Raw genomic sequence first — 14,248 nt, 5'->3', positions numbered from 1 at the left:
AACTCAAAACTATTTAAACTAAATAACAAACTTATTTTAAAACTGACTATGGGTCCCTTTTAAGCTTAGAAATAAGTTTAAAGGAACAGAAGCAAGTATAGAACCGTATGGTCAGTATGACAGATAACATATATGGCAGTTATTTTTTGGCAAAATAAATAAACTGTACGAACTAGGAAAAACAATTTAATTTAACTTAGTTTTTTGAAATTTAAAAGTATAAAAACCGTTTGCTTTAAGAATGTAACATTAATTTAATTTTCAAGGGTTTTATTTTTATAATTTTGGTCCTCTTTGACAATTTTTCATTCTTTCAACGGAAAAGAATTTTTTTATTTTGAGCCAAATAAACATATAAAAACGTTTTTTCTTTTATACTTTCTCCCTTTAACTGGCCATTTGGCTTTGTCTCATTTCAGGACCTTTTGCACATATGGAACGTCGCCTGGTGAAACTTTCGCACAAAGGTGTACCAGCGATGGGATCTATACAAATTGACCGAAACATGCTGAAATTTGCTAACAGAAGAGCTCGCATTTTTGTCGTCCGATATGTCGGGTAACTTTTCGCCAAGCCAAAGTTGTGTTAGTTTTTAATTATGGGAAAAGTTTGTTGTAGCTAACAAGTGAACCCGGCGCAATTGCAACGTCAATTGGACACACAACTTCAAAGGAGCAAAGGACGAAAGAAATGTGTGCAAAGTATTGACAGCAAAGTGCTGACATAAATTCAGGTAAAAGCGATTTTTAATTTCAGATAAACCCGCCTGCTGACTGGAAAAGCGAATGATAAATGCATTTCCATTGCCAAGTGGGAGCGAGGCGCCAAATTCAAATTTATGCCGGCCATGGAAACGTCGCGGCAATTAGGTTAGCCCAAGCGAGTTGATTTAAATTTAAGCGATACCACCAGACGATTAATTACAATAACTGTTTATCAACACGTATTAATCATGACTTAACATGCTCCCAACTCGTGTTGGCCCGAGCAAAATGGCGTGCAGCGGGGTTCCGGTCACGTTGGTGGTCATCGTCCTTTTTCCTCCCTTCTCCCAAGTTATTCATAAAAGCGATTTTAAATTCTTTGTTTTGTTAAGATGTTTGGAAAATTCATGTTGCCTTAAAGGTATTATTAAGGGGATTATTTATTCATATTTCCTTTTTTAATTAATTACAATTATAACTATAATGCAAAGAAATATTTACGCTTATACTTTTACTTTTGAAAACAAATAACCTTGAAGTATTTTAAGCTTCCGCGGCCTAATGATTATCTGATTGGCCCTTAAGCTCTTCATGACTTCTCTTTCTGATTTTAATCTTCGACAATCCGTAAACGAACCCACTCGTAAACATATTTAACATGCAAAAATTCCAGCCGAAACACTGGCCGACGGCGTTAATTTTATCTGAAAACTTAAATGTGCGCGTGTGTGGGCAATTAGGCGAGGGATACGGATACTATCGGCAGAGCAACTAAAATAACGCGAGAGCAGAAGTTTAAAGCGACAGCCACTGATTGTTGCTGCCGGGGAAGTCCCTTTTCCTTCGTCACACACACACACTCGCACTCACATCAACACTCACACCAACACTCACACACGTACCGAGCATTTTATCGCTATGGAGCCATTAGATCCGTGGGGAACTCAATGGACGTTGACGCGCGTCTTGCCAGCTGCATGCTAAATAAACCACCTCGACGAACATCAACTAAAACCAGTACACAAGCTGTAGTCAAGGGCCTCGACTGAGAAGTACTCAGTAGTATTGACTCAAAGTCTAGAAAATGTGCGTTTGACTTAGAAAAATGTTTATATTTTATTATGTTTATATATTACATACAAGGTGACATTTTTGATTTATTAAAGGACAAAGACAAGAACCTGCATATACAAAAATATTAAAATACGAATATGTTTTCTTCTATTAGACATAAACATTATGATGTGCATACAGACAAATGACTTTATATGTTCAATGGTCGTTTTCTGAATGACATTTTAAGGTTTCAGTTTTTTCCAAAGCACAGAAAGTTATTAAGACTTTCATTTTGGAAAAGGGGTTGTTATGGTATATGGACTGTTAAACCTTACAAAACAAAAGAATGTAAACTTTATTCTTTATATTTGTAATACTGGCCGATAAAATATTGGTAATAGTTTGGGGTTAAGCAATTATAATATTGAGTAAATAAATTGTTTATAAACAGAATTTTAATTTAGTGTCCGAACTTGTCATTACATTGAGAAATCATTGCTTAAGGGAGGATTATTTTTTAAATTATGCATTGTTTTTGGCATTTAGAGAAGTGTTTTTTAGAAAGTACTTTATGGGCAATTCCATTTTGAAATCGAGCATACCCTAAAACCGTGTAAAAAAGCACAACAACGGGCGAGCGACAGTTACGGCACCGAATGCGTTGTAATTGTCAGCTGAACGGACATGTAAAGAGGGCTAAAAGTGACGGAGGAGTAGGGGAATGGGTGCGGAACAATTGGCTCGGTGCTCAATTTGAGCCAGTGGCGCGTGTCGCAGAAGACGCAAATAAAGTCGAACGTCAGTCCGAAAGAAAGGCTCCCATCCAGAAACCCAGGGAACCCAGCAAAAAATGTTGCAACAGACGTGCCATGAAAGCCAAGGTGCAACGACAAGTGGCCCTAAAAGCCTCAGCCGAATAATTGGCTTACGGCATCTGAATCGAAGTCGGAATCGGAATCGGAATTGGAGGGCATGTGAAGGGTCTTAGCAAATTTGGGCATTCCATTTGTTTGGGTTGATTATTAATTGCAGATCAGGCAAATCTGTTCAATTGCCAGGCGGTTTGGTGAAGATGAGGCCTTCCAACGCAACTGCATGATGCGATAAATTCCTGCCAAATCCCTGACGTATGGGCATTGAGACAACTTTGATTGGCCTGCCGGTGATTTATGCCCAAGCTCATTAATTATGCTTGTTGGCCAGCCCGATGTTGATGTAGTCACCTGGTTATGGGTTATGCCAGTGAAAAAAGAAGAGATACCAGCAGGGTCGCCTGTCCGCCTAACGAGGTTCATAATTAGCAGACCCTGCCATTGGTTCTCAGTTAGCCAGTTAACTCATCGAGCAGAACAGTTGACCAGCCGAGAATTTATGGTGGAAAATGCAGGCCAAGGAGTCCCCGATGCCATGTAAATTTAGTCCACAATGTTAGAAAATAAATCGAGCGTTGCAGTTGCCGGCAATCGCCTCTTAACTCGTTGCACCCAAATTCAATTACTTCCGTCGCCCATTTTCTCCGGCACTTGTAATAATATACATATAAATTGGATCAGCGAAGGCATGGCAATAATGGACCCAAGTGAAATTGCATTTAGGCAGACTGGTGTCGCCAACTGTGCACGCATTTTATGCTTTTCATTGGACCGCGGCAAAGGTAAAGGCAGGAACCTCTTACAAATAACTCTTGCCATCTACAAATAAAGGTATTCGATTAGTGTTAGGACTGTGCCAGAAATTGCCAGCGAAAATAAATGGAATAATTGAAAGCTTGGAGTGCGAAATTTGTGAGCTGTTTGACACAGAGCTTAAAGTTTGCCTGTTTTTGACTGATGCTTTAAACTTTTACTTTCAATTCACTGATTTTAAATCTTATTTAATCTTTTAATCACTGTTTTTCAACTGCATGAGCAAAATAAATGTTTTGTCTAATACATTGGTCATTAAAACGAGTTTAATGAGGTCCATTATTTGCATCAATGTGGACAACATACAGATTTTTCATAAATTGTTACTTTTTTATTTATTTATTTTATTTATTTATTTATTCATTAACCATTTCGTGCTATTAACTGGCTACTATTAGATTAACTTAAGACTATATAGGACTATTAAAAAAGTATGGCATGTAATAGTAGCCAGTAAATAACATGATTGTCGATAAAATAAATAAATATTCAGAGACTAAATTGCCTTTTTATCGTGTCCAAAACTAAACCGGATTTTAGAAATGCAGATTTTTATAGAATTATAAAGAACATTTGTTTATTTTTTCTGTTTAAGGAAACTATTTCACTATTTTTTTCCTAGACTTAAGTGCTAATAGATTTTGAATTTAAAGTCATGATTTTAGGGGATTGATGAGATGTGCTTACAGGTAAGCTGCATGCACACACGTTTTTCTGGGCAAACTCAGTGTGTTCGTCTGCTAACCGTCTTAAGACTGCGACGTGTTTTGCTATTTGCCGAGGGCGAAGTGATTGCCATGGACACTTTTTGCCCTCCGAGAGTTCTCAGCAGGCAGCGGCTTAAGACGCCTGCAATTTCCCAGGAATAGCAGACCAGACACAAGGACAAGGACCGGACCTCCCACCACCACCACCACCTGGATCCCTTGAAAGGGACGAAATGCATAATTGAAATCTCCGATTGCAGCGACTGTGCTACGCAAAGCTAGCAATGGCCTGCATTTTCGGGCCATTGAAAAACGGCTACAATGTTTTTCAAATGACATCCATGGCGGGGGGACACTGCGCAGGCGCCGATTCGAGTGGAACCCATTTGGGCCAGTGAATATTCCTCCAAAAGCGAGGTGCTGGCCCAAGTTAAGCCCCAGTGCGACGTCGGCTGGCTAACCATACGCTTGGCTCCGCAATTTGGGGGCCCACATTGAAGCCAAACATATAGAGTCCGATTCCCATACTGAACTGGCGTAACGGTCTTTTGAATTATTGAAGCAGTGCGTGCCGAACTCGATGCAAATTGATTGCTCATACGCCGCGTGGCCCGGCACAAAGGAAACGGAAAAATAGAAATTGTTGCATGCTTTCGGGCGGCGCAATTGTTGATTGATATTTGTTGGTGCAGTCAGTGTGTGCATAGTGCATAGTGCAGAGTGTGTGTCAGTGCGATTTGTGTGCGATACGAATTCAGTTTCAAATTCAGATTCAAATTCAAATTCAAATGCTTTTTGATTAAGGCTCGCGCGTGAATAGTTTTCCATGCAATCGGAAAAATCTCTTTTTGCCGCCCAAGTTCGCTAATTGCTCAATGGCTTTAGATTTGTTCTGGCTCTTCAAAACGATTGGGTAAGTTACCATAACTGCAGATACTCCTCCATATTTATGGTGTCAACAAATAGGCGTTGATTCCTTTAGAGCCCGCAAAAATAACAGACATTCAAGGACAAATTCGAACCGTTCTCACACGGTTTAATGCTCCTTGCTGTTGACTTTTTAAGGACCATCTTTATTGCCAGGCAACTGGCAGGCTGCTATTTCTCTTTTCAGCCTTTCTGCGAAATCACTTAGCAATTTGTGGCCCCATTCGGGAATCCTTTTCAGCCACCACGCTTTTCCTTTCTGCGGCTGTCATTGTGCAGTCTGTTTAATTTCACAATTCATTTCATGTCAATCGAATTGTCTAAGTCTGTGGAGCGGATTCTGCCCTCATTCTCAGTCGGATTTCGACAAGTGTCGCTATCTGGGAGCCGCAAAAAGCTGGATAAGAATGCGGCAAGTTGGCTGTCACGATGCTTGAGTTTGATGTATTAACGGTTCCGGACTTCAGGCTTGGCTTGCAGCTGGAAATGGACCATAAAATGCGAACGGCTCGCATTAAACTGGCCCATTCTGCGTCTGGTTTAGCTGGCGATAAACCTAATAGTAAACATTCCCCTTTGTTGACTCTATCTATTGGATTATGTTGTCTGCTACACAAAGCTTAAGAGCTCGGCGTTTGGGCAATGGCATAGTTAAAGCTCTACTCCTTCCTGCCTCCTTTGCAAAATAAGTCCTTAAAAAGGCTGCTTTTAGGTTGATTTGAAAACTTCATAAAGATGCTTGATTTCATTCTTAAGCCACTGGAATATACACAGGTAAAGACTGTTACTCTATTCATTAGAGCTTGCAGAAGCTGATTTTAACCTTCAAATTTTAGTCACTCACAGCCGTTTTGTATTCTTGCATATTCTATGATATTTTTGTGAAATGTGTTTACTTTTCGTTTTATCATCTTGTGAATTTCTTAGCAATAGAGCTTTACAGTCAAAGACAATTTATCAATAGTTTCGAACTCTATAAAAATTAAGACGGAAAATATATATTTAAGTTCTGCTTTGAATTCTAAAGGTTTTGGCTTAGCTGTTGAAAAAAGGGAAACCTCCTTTAAAATGTATAACCAGAAAAATCTGATTGAGATCTTAAATTAAAGGAGTTTATTATCTATTCGGGCTTAGCACCTTAAATATGCAATTGGTTTAGTTCGATGTGGACGTGACCTGTTTGCTTTAAGCTTATTAAATTGGCTAACAAGCTTTGCATTCAAGTATTTTTCGTTAACATGATTTATTTAGGAGATAAGAAATATATATTTTAGGGGTTAAATGTTTTAAGTGGAACATAGAGAGATTATTAATCTCACAAGTGTATATATTATTTTAACATTACAAGTTTCCTAATGATGTGTAAAACTTTTAATTTGGCTAAATGTACAGAATATTTGCTTGTAAAACAACAATAATAAAGGCGGTACTTTTAATGATAAATACATCAAATAAATATCTACAAAACAACTTTACAGTTTTTAAAATCTTTAAGCTTTTCCTAGAGTAAAAGTTGAATAACAGTTTTTCATGATTTCTGAAATTCACCAATGATTTTTAAAATAAATATTGCGAATATCAAATTTTATCTCAAAATTTGTATGTAAAACTCATCAAATAACTATTATTGATAAGGAAATGTAAAAAAATAAATCAATAATAAGAGTTCTGTGATCTTGTCTTTTAAGAAGACACTTTTTATAGCCTATGATTCTTTTCATTTTCGTAGGAGTTCTTTGCGGTCTCTGCTTTAAATAGAACAAACACAAATAATTTTGTTATTATTTAAGTAGCACTCGCTGTTTGCCATTTATGTCGCCGAAACAATTTGGTTGACAGTCAAGTCGCCGTGGCAAATTATGGCAAATGGAGCGGACACCGGGGCGTATGCTTAATCGTTTTCACACGGCCCAAATGACGGCAGCTGCTGCTGCCTGATGGCCTGGCCAAATGGAATATTCATATCTTGTGATAAACATACATCCAAACATAATCCATTGTGAAGTACTGAAAGTGCTTCAGACAAGTTGCTTACCTAACAAAAAGCGCCAAGGATGGAGGATAACTGCTCGCGTCCTGATTTTTCTGCCTTGGAAGTTCGCGGCGTAACGCCTACTTTTTTTTGTGGCGGCTTTTGGCCGGATTTACTTTTGCTGACTGCTATTTTATGGTCGCCATTAAAGGAAATTGAATATAATTTTGTTTGCTAAGCTCTTCCATAAACTCCCACAGGCCAAGTGGCTTGAGCTCTTGGTGTTGCCGTATGATTACCCCCCAGTAGCAGCCGCAGTTTTTCATATTCTATCAGGTTCGGGGCACCGAAAAAGGTCGGTGGCCATGGCTTTTGGCCACTGGCCAGTGCTTAAATACCATTGAGAAACTGCACAAGAAGTGGCAGATTTCGCAGCTTAAATTCGGACCGCCTTACCCTTTGACCTCCAAGATGACGGATGAAGCACATCACCCATTCGTGTGTCCTGTGGCTTTGCTGGTCAAATATCTTGGCACTTCGACAGCCAGTGCCAGCCTATTCAGATTTGTTTGCTGGCCCGGATCCAGTCAATATTGTGGTTATTTGGCCATTTGGCCAAACTGAGCCGAAGCCGAATCCGAAGCCTCAGCTCTTAACTTTTAGCATCTTGGCCCGCTTGCTTACCGATTTCATTATTTATTCAAGCTCGTAGAGGCAAACCTGCATATTGGCACTTCGCTCCACTTTCCGGGAGGGGAAATCACAAATAATAAATTGTTTCTGCGGCTGTTTCGCCCATTTTCCATTTTCCCCCTTTGTTTAACCTTCACTTTGCCTGTTTGCTTTGTCTAAGTCCCCAGTTTGCTGTTTGTTCTAGCTGTTTGCTTATCTGTGGGGCTTTTGCCATGGATTTGCAATCGGACGGAAAAACATTGTTTTCATTTAATTTAAATGTTTTCGTATGATCGCTGCAAAACCCTTGGAAAATCATTTGTTACGTTATTTTGTCCGCATATTTGCTTTTGCCTTTTTTATATTGATGGTTTAAAATGACGAATGATAATGATGGCAGAGGAAAAACCAAAAAAAAAAAAACCTTAACGAGGAAACGAGTGGTTTTAAGTTTAGCAAAAACTACAAGTATTTCTCCACTTTTTATGCTGAATGTTCCATTTCTTTTTCCTTTAAATTTCCATATTAAAGTCAAAATGCCGAACGTATTTAACTGAAAGTGTTTGTTTTGCTGTGCTGTCAAGACGTCCTTTGTGGCTTGGCTTAAGTAAATGATTTCCTTGATTCACCAGGTGATATATACAACACGAGAAATATCTGTACATTTGCTTGTGACACCATCATCAATCAATTTCGCAGATAATTCACCCAAGCAACATTGTAATTCGATGCAAAAAGCCATCTCCTTGCTGTTGTCGTTGCTTAAATAAATAAATTCCAGCGGGGCGAGTGCCAAAAAAACAGCTCACGTAATTAAGACAAAACCGAGCTTAAATTGACATTTCCAAGAGAGCGAACCAGAAAAAAAAGAGGGAAAATAAAATGGGGAAACATTTTATTTCTGTCCGCCAACGCCGGATGATAAATTGAGTGATGAGGGAAAAAATTTACCTGCTGAAAGCGAGGGACACTCACCTGGACCCGCATGTCATCCATCCTGCTCCCCGAAGCGGCGCCATTGTAATTTTGATGAGAGCAGGAAGCGGCGCCGTAAACTACACAAGGTCAGCAGGACATTACGCATACGACATGGTGAGCGGGCGGCGGTTAAATCTAATAAACATTTCCGGCCTTGTGCACGCATGAATGTTGATGCGGATGTCGCACAACTTTTCGACTCGAGACGGCAGTTTTCAGCCAGGGTTTAATGTACTAGAAATTATGCCCGAGTTCCCGGGAGGAGCTTAAAACCAAGACATAGTTACTGGGAGTTTGCCCCTACCCGTAATCAACATCCCCGGGCAGTGCCAACTTTATTTGCTGAAAGATAAATCCACTTGACTCGGAAGTTGGCCCATTTAGACGGAAAGATTTGATGCATGTGCCAAAGTTTTAGTAGTGAAGCATTTGAAAGGGGTTTTATTGGGTTTCTTGAGTGCCGCCGGACATTTGCTAGATTTTCCTGGAATTAAATTAGCCAAGGCAGTGGAAATGCAGGCAGTAATTTGATTTCCGACTCCTAATTAACGAGCGAGGCTTAAAGTTTAAAGTTCCGTCTGTTGATTTGGCCGAGCTGTTGTGCCAACTACACGAGTTAAACAAGTCCATGAAGTTCGTCACAAACTTTGGCCCCTTTCCTTTGGCTCCCCTCTTCTTTACTTATTTTTTCTACCATTTTCCTGCCAGCTGCCATCTGTGGCTTTCCCATTTTGCTACGGACCAACCAACAGCCGCTGTCGTTGTCGCTGCGTTGACGACATCCGGCGACATTTCTTTTCACTGCTCCAGACCGCTCTTCATTCCACTGGCATTGCGGCATTCGCCCGTCTGGCCTGTCGCCTCTGATTCCTCAATGTGGGCACTGTGGGCGCAGGGTCATTAAAAGCAAATATGCTGGGATATGGCGAAAGGTCTGCTCTTTCTTGAAATAATATTTATAATTGCGAAGGAAATTGGTTTTAATCAAACGCTTGACATCAGCTCAATAAGCAAAGTGTATACGGCAAAAGACAACTTAATCAAAGGCACTTCTTTGAAAAATATCTATGATTGAACTCGAAATGATTATTTTAAATTTGTTTGTATCAGTTGACTTTTATGTGAATTAAAGTGCATTTACTTGCATGTACCTTAAAAATAATCAGGGTTAAGTGAAAACATTTTATTGATTTTTTCTCTTTAATACTTTTTATTTAGACAAACTCTTTGGACTTAATTTTTAAAAATCAGTTTTACAATATCAGTTATTTAATTTAAAATGCAATTTATTGGTTAGACAAAGCGTTTGATGTGCTTACGAGGAGCATAAAATAAAGTAGAGCAATGGGAAAATATTCCACAGAATGTGATTGCACATAAAATAAAAATTTGTCATAGAAACTAAACTGTTGTTAAATGAATTTTAAACTATTGGGTATTCAAAATTTAATACTACGAAAGTATCAAAATAAAGCTTTTCTGGTTTAAAAATAAAGCCTTAGACTACAGTTTTAGACTTTTCGGTATAGAAATGTAACTAAATAGTATACGGTTCATATTATTTAGTATAGAACTAATACTTATATTTTATTATTGTTTGTAGTTTAACTAAACCAATACCAAACTTTCCGTTTTTTTTAGTGTGTTTGTAGATGATTTAACTTAAATCATTTGTAGACAAAATGTCTGCATTTAATTTATAAAATCTGCTTTTCCTGCCGACGAGGATAAAAACTCACCTTCTGGCAAGCAATGTGTCTAAGAAAAGGTATTTCATTTTAATTGTGCCAGAGGTGGTTGCCATGACCACGGATCCCTGCCGAAACTCGGCAAATGAGTTGGCAATTTAAGGGGCTGCCCATGTGAATGGAGCCATGGCCATAGTTTGTGTCCCGTGGCGTGCCAGTTGGTGGTACATTTTGACCCATGGTGCAGACCAGGATCCGGGATGACAGTCAGCCATTGTGATGTCGGTTTTTGCAATGGTATGACCCATCCGCTCGCCTTCTTCCCCTTTCCCGACTTCTTGGCACGACATGCCTGGCGTCTTGTGATGAAAAACTTATCATAAAACTTTGGCCAAACTGCAAAGTTGTCAAGGTTTTTGTCATTCGCCTGTCTCTCTATTCTCGGTGCTGCTTTTGAGCTTGTGGTTGGCTGAAATAATTATAAATAACTTAAAAGCAGGCAAGCGGCAGAAAGCGGCAAAGCGGCAAAAACCATAAACCAATAAACAAATCCCATTCAGCGAGTTGTTTGCCCCACAAAGTATGCTATGGCCGGCGAAATGCACGCGATTCGCGTATTTAATTGTTGTGCTTTAATTGGCACTATAAACAGCTAATAAAATCGGAGCCACTCCATGTGAAATGGCCAATCGATAGCTGAAGAGCGGCCACTTCAAGCGAACAATAAAACTGCTCGAGTCGGGACATGAAAGTATCCGTACATATACATTGTCTGCCGAATGATTTGTTTGCCTTCGCCGTGGCTCCTGCCATTGACAGACTGTCATAAATATGAAACACACAATACGGCAGGCCAAAAACTACATAGGTATATGTATGTAGTTGACATCCACATCCACATCCAGGCTTCGAATCGTTGAATCGTCGACCATCGACATAACAAACTGTTCAGGTACACGAATCCGAGGCCGTGTCCTTCGCCAAGGCAACGTTTGATGGAATGCCTGTCCACGAACTGTTTTTCCCCACTCGAGCGTGAAAAATGGCTGCAACTTGTTGTCGCCAAAAAGTTAATTAATTAGATTTTATTGAACTGAATATGGACTAGTTATCAACGGTTTTTAATTATCGTCAGTTCCACTTTACAAATTAAATTCATATTATAACTGATAAAGCTTAAACTGATTTTTGTTTGACAGTGCTATTTATTATAAATTAATTTTTATTTAGGTGATATTTAATTTCGTTTATGACATCGTCGTTTCGTTTTATACATCAATTTAAAAGTTGTTTAACTTATAAAAAACATAATTAATTAGATTTTATTGCGCAGAATATGGACTAGTTATCAACGGTTTTTAATTATCGTCAGTTCCACTTTCGAGCCATTTTGATTACAAATTAAATTCATATTAGAATTGATAAAGCTTAAAATAATTTGTTGTTCGACAGTGTTGTTTATTATAAATTAAATTTTAATTAGGTTGTATTTAATTTCGTTTATGGAATAAGTAGTTAGATGTCAAGAGGTTTTTTTATAAGTTTAGTTTTACATTAATATACATCAATTTAATTGTAGTTTAATTCATAAACGAGCAATTATCTCTTTATTATTCAACACGATTTTTTGTAATAATTGCTTAATAAAACTGTTGTCTGTCAAAGCAAATTATGGGTAATTAGATAAGGTTTTCTTGTGATTTAATATTTTAACTAATTAATTTAAAATCTTGATTGACTTAGATACATACAACATATATAAATATTCAAACAATTCCTGTGCTTGTGCAATCTTTTTTGTTTAAAAATTAAAGATTTACCAAGCAATAAAAATATACTAGCCTTATTTAAATGTAAATTCCCAGCAATTGTTTAGCGATTGGGACATTTGGGGCCAGCATTTTTATGCTAAGTACAAATTCAGGACACTCGGTTGCCATTTGTGGCCTATAAACTTTGGCAGTAAATTTTTACAACAATGAGACATGCATCCTGTGACAGACACTTCGGCGGAACGAACCCAAAGGTGCCAAACAAATCCAGCCAAATGCCATTCAAACTGAATCACTGGCAATCTGTTTTGTGGACGGTGCCCAAAGAAAGTGGCCTAATTTATTTAAATAATTTAGAATTTAGGAGCAGGGAACAAAGGGAAACAATAATAGCAGCTGTGTCTAGTCAAGTCATTGGCTGAAGATAAGAGAAGGTAGCGTTCTTGGCCAACAAAAGGCCAAAAGTTAATGTGTGCCTAAGTAGCAGTCCGCTGTCGACTGTTGGCCCATTAAATCGCAGCCGGGTGGCTTTCCCCGTGGAAAGGTTCCGCATCCGACAAGTGGCCACCATCTCTATTTTTTGGCCCGCTAGAACGAATCCCTGAGCCTTTGTGTGCGGCCAGTGTGCGTTGATTACTTTGGGGAAATGTGCGTGAAAGGTAAACGCCGCGCCGTGTACCTGTGCTGTCATTTTGTGTTTGCCGTCTGCCGCTCAACTTCTGTTGGCTGATTTATTTGCCAACCTTTTGGGGGGTATCCATATCCGCCGCTTGTGTTGTGATTTCCACCCAAACACAATGAACTTGGCTATGATTTTGCGCTGCTATTACGTGGCCATAAATCATCGCATCGCAGCAATAATAAACGTAAATTATAATTAAGCCAAATATTTGCTTTCCATTCAGCTTTGATAGGGGTTTAAGCTCGTCCAGAAGCCCCAAGAAATGCTTGAAGCTTTAAAACACTTTAACTAGCTCATTCATAATGCATGGCTTTTAAAACCAACCGGATCAAGAGAAAATCCAAAGTTTAAATGCTAATGGACAATGACCAGGCTTTCATTTATAATTGAAATAAAGTGAAAATCCTTTAGTGTGCTTTTTACGAACAGTGGTTTTCACTTTTTTTTGCAGAATATATTAAGTAAAATAGCTAAGATATATATCAGTCTGATTTATTTTATTACAATTATGTTCATAAACTCATTTATCAAAAATATACCATTTTATTGGCTGCTGTCTCAACAACAATAATTAAAAAAACAATTCACTGTCCTTTGTGGTGTGAAATCACTGGCCCGTTTATGTACAAATTAATTTCGATCGATGGAACTGCGCCATTCTGGTTATATAAATTTCCATTACGCATACGAACCGTTGACGCGGCCATAATGTCTCATTATGTTTGACTTGTGCTGGAAAACAATGAAATTAAGTTGGATGGACAGACCCTCGAACGAAGAGCACAAAGCGAGCGCTGTGTGCGAATGTTCAAGTTTGGCCATTAAAAACGCATTAACATGGCACAATGGCTTGACAAATAACTCGAAATGCATTGGCTTTCCGCACGGGCGTTGCGCATACGCCGTGTGTCCATGACAGCGTAAGCGAGAGGCTCTTTGTGCCGCTTAAATGCGTTTTATCAGTGCAATTACGCACACCCGCACTGTTAGCTGCCACCCACATCTTCATTAAGGTGACAGCCATAGGTATTCCATGGGTGCACACTGCGATCCTTCGCTTGATTTATTACTCATACAACTATTCGCAAATACTATACCCCTCTCGTCTGACATTTGTCCATGTTCTGCTCATCCTCGCAGCAGGCAGCCAGCGGAATGCAAGTCCCTTGTTTGCTCTCTACAAATTACTTTAATACTTTGCGCCCCATGTTATGCGGAAGTGTCCCACAGCACAGCACACACATAAGCCCACTGGAACTCTTTCCTTCAATCATAAAATCAGAACTTTCCACCCTTTATGGCATAATCAAAGCGCGTATGCGAGCACACACGAGGGGTGCCAGAAAGGGGGCCCAAATGGGGGCAGAAAGTGCCGCTGGCTGCAATTGTCTTGTCTTTTATAGTT

This window comes from Drosophila elegans, unplaced genomic scaffold (assembly GCF_018152505.1).
Source record: "Drosophila elegans isolate 14027-0461.03 unplaced genomic scaffold, ASM1815250v1 contig_183, whole genome shotgun sequence".
Classification (NCBI taxonomy): domain Eukaryota; kingdom Metazoa; phylum Arthropoda; class Insecta; order Diptera; family Drosophilidae; genus Drosophila; species Drosophila elegans.
This window is presented reverse-complemented; position numbering follows the sequence as displayed.